Source organism: Sinocyclocheilus grahami, unplaced genomic scaffold (assembly GCF_001515645.1).
Source record: "Sinocyclocheilus grahami isolate Dianchi unplaced genomic scaffold, SAMN03320097.WGS_v1.1 scaffold1350.1, whole genome shotgun sequence".
NCBI classification, from domain to species: Eukaryota; Metazoa; Chordata; class Actinopteri; order Cypriniformes; family Cyprinidae; genus Sinocyclocheilus; species Sinocyclocheilus grahami.
The window spans coordinates 9,910-13,322 of NW_015506529.1; the positions used below are offsets into that span (position 1 = coordinate 9,910).

A 3,413-nucleotide genomic window follows, 5' to 3' on the forward strand; every position below is an offset into this window, starting at 1 on the left:
TCATGACATGTGTCATGCCATGATTATGAAGGTGTCATGTCAGTCTTATGCACACCCCTTCAAGTAAAGTGTTACCAAAAAATTTAACTAATTACTGCTGGTAAACGTCAAACACATACAGACATACCAACATGTTGATGTTATAATGTTGATAACAGTGAGGCAGATGTTGTGAACCTAAGGCCTGGTTTCTCAGACAGGGTTTAGGTTAAGCCAGGATTAGGCAATAGTTCAATTAGAACATTTAAGTAAGCAATAAGGTACTCGAGGCCATGCTGTATCGTGAATAAAGCCACGATTTATTCACAATACAGCACGGCCTCGAGTACCTTATTGCTTTTATAAAACGGTTACCACACAATAAAAAATATTAAAACCAAAAATGTATCTAATGAAATGTAACCTTTTTGAAGCAAGTTCGTAAAAATGCTGTCCTTCCGCTAAAAAAGTAGTCCCTGACAGCAACAGTAAACGGCAAGAGAATGTTCCGAACATGCCTCATCTAATGCTTAAATAAAAACAGAGACTAGGAGCTCTTATCATCCGCTGTGTAATTTATTGTTTTAACACCATATATGATATTTTCTCACACACATACATCTGCTTATCTCTCAGCATGAGAAAACGTCTGTTTTCTGTCATTTATTTTAAAACAGACCGATTCACGGCACAGCGTGAGTTTGCAAGCATCATTACAGTGTAAACTGATGGACATACAGAACCATACCTGAAACAGAAAACAATAAATACAGTAATATTCCCTTCTTACTTTGGAAACTGTGGGCTTCCATACAGACGCACACACATCAACATATCTCCGCATGAGAAACGTTTGTTAGGCGGGGTAGGGCGTGGTCTTAAAATTAAAGATGAAAGATCTCTCTTCCAGCCTGTTCTATCAAACCTTTACAATGAATCCAGAACGCGGCAGCAAGATTCATTTTTAATGAGTCAAAAAAATGCACGTCACACCTCTGTTTATGAATTTGCACAGGCTACCGATAGCTGCTCGCATAAAATTCAAGGCATTAATGTCTGCCTACAAAACCACCACTGGCTCTGCACCCCTTTACCTAAATTCATTACTTCAGAGTTATGTGCCCTCTAGAAGCTTGCGTTCTGCAAGTGAACAACGCATTATTGTGCCATCTCAAAGAGGCACAAAATCACTTTCACAGACTCCTGGTGGAATGCCCTGCCCAACTCAATCTGAGCAGCTGAGTCCTTAGCCATCTTCAAGAATCGGCTAAAAACACATCTGTTCCATCTTTATTTGACCCTCTAACTTTAGCACTCTCTATTCTAATTCTATTCTTTATAAAAATAAAAAAACGTGCCCCTTTTAGACTTGCACTCTATTCATTTACTGCTTGTTTTCTTAAAAAAAAAAAAACTAACACTAGTTTTTCTAATCTTTTTGTATTCTGTCTATTCATTTACTGCTTGTTTTATACAATTAACTAAAGCAAAAAAGGCCTCTAACACCAGCTTGCTCTATTCTTTTTCTATTCTATCTGTTTCCTTTTTATTTATTATATAATTAAATAAAAAAAACCTTGCTACGTACTGGGTTAAGCTAACTGAGACTTGTTATAGCACTTGCATCATATCATTGCTCTTTTGTTGATTTTGATTGCTTCCATTGGCCTCATTTGTAAGTCGCTTTGGATAAAAGCGTCTGTTAAATTACTAAATGTGAATGTAAATGAAAGATGCAACATAACACCAGCAGGGATCACTCATACTCCATTAAATAAATAACAAACAGTTCATTTTGCCGAAAGGCATAATACACGAAACAGTTTTAATGCTATATTATTGAATGTTTATGTTGCTAAGGGTTGCTCAGTGATACCAAACACTATAGAATACCTTAAAGGGACTTTGGTGATACACAGAACCGTTGGGTGAAGCGGTCATAGCCGTGCTGTATCGTGAATAAAACACAGCTGCTGACCAGTCAGAATCGAGGAATGGAACGAAACGTTTTATAAGTATTTTTTATAAACGTGCCTTAGAAAAAAGATTACTGGTGTACATCTTGTGACAAAATAAAGTCAATATAATTTAAGATCAGTTAGTGCAAGTTTCTTTTAGTTGATACAGCCCAGACATGCATTTTAGTCTGGGATTAGGTTTAAGCCTGGTCCGTGAAACCGGAAGATAAAGTAATAAACCTCCGGTGTTTTATTTTTATGTTTGAAAGTCATGTATTACTTGATAAATTGTGTTTTATCTTCATCAGATTCCTGTCCGCTCACTTTGGATCCAAATACAGTGAATAAAAACCTGTTACTGTCTGAAGAGAACAGAGTGATTGAATACAATCGTGAAGAACTGACATATCCTGATCATCCAGACAGATTTGAAGGTTTTCCTCAGGCATTGTGTAGAGAGAGAGTGTGTGGACGCTGTTACTGGGAGGTGGAGTGGAGTGGTTGGGTGGGTATATCAGTGTCATATAAGAGCATCAGCAGGAAGGTATGGGGAAAGGAGTGTGAGTTTGGGTGTAATGATCAGTCCTGGAGTTTGTACTGCTCTGACTCCAGCTGCTCATTCTGGCACAATAACAAACAAACTAAACTCCCTGTAGTCTCCAGCTCCTCTAGAATAGGAGTGTATGTGGATCACAGTGCAGGAACTCTGTCCTTCTACAGCGTCTCTGACACAATGACCCTCATTCACAGCGTCCACACCGCATTCACTCAGCCTCTCTATGCTGGGTTTTGGGCTAGCAAATTTTTCACAGGACTAATGTTTTTCTTTTCAAAAGCGACACTCTGTGATCTAACAATATAAATAGTACAGACTTTCTACAAATAATATAGTAAAAGATACTCTGAAGATATCATAACCATATTTTGACATTTATTCTTATGTTTACTCCAAATATTATCAATACAGTATTAACTGATTTATTTACTGATTTTATTGATCACATGCAATGATGCTTATTATGTATGAAATTGTCTTTTTAATTGAAATAAATTTATTTAAATGAACTGTGTTAAATAACATTACATCCATTTGTGTCTGTCATAATCTTATTCTCTTGGTTTCAGCAATTTCTGGATATCCCGAGTCTTACGTAAACAAATTACCTCTAATTATCATTTTTAAAACAGAGGGAGTGCACTTCATTTTTACTCAATAGAATTAAAACTTAAATAAAAGATGATTTGTAACATTAATTTGATCAAGTGAGCATGAGAATCTGCAAGGTCAGTCTTATTCTTTAAGCACCGGCCTACATTATACAAACCCTAAGCACTACAGAACCAACACTCAACCACATATTGGTATGTCTCACTGAGAGAAAAATAATACCAAGAACACTGAGCAACAGCTTTCCTGTAGTTGTAACAGTAGATCATGGTGCTAGTGACACAAAAGCCCGGGGTTTGAATTGATAA

General features: G+C 36.7%; 1 pseudogene; it reads left to right on the forward strand.

Moving 5' to 3' along the window:
• LOC107569490 (tripartite motif-containing protein 16-like) overlaps window positions 1-2,992 on the forward strand; it is a 7,158-nt pseudogene extending 4,166 nt beyond the window's left edge.
• The last annotated feature ends 421 nt before the right edge of the window (window positions 2,993-3,413 follow it).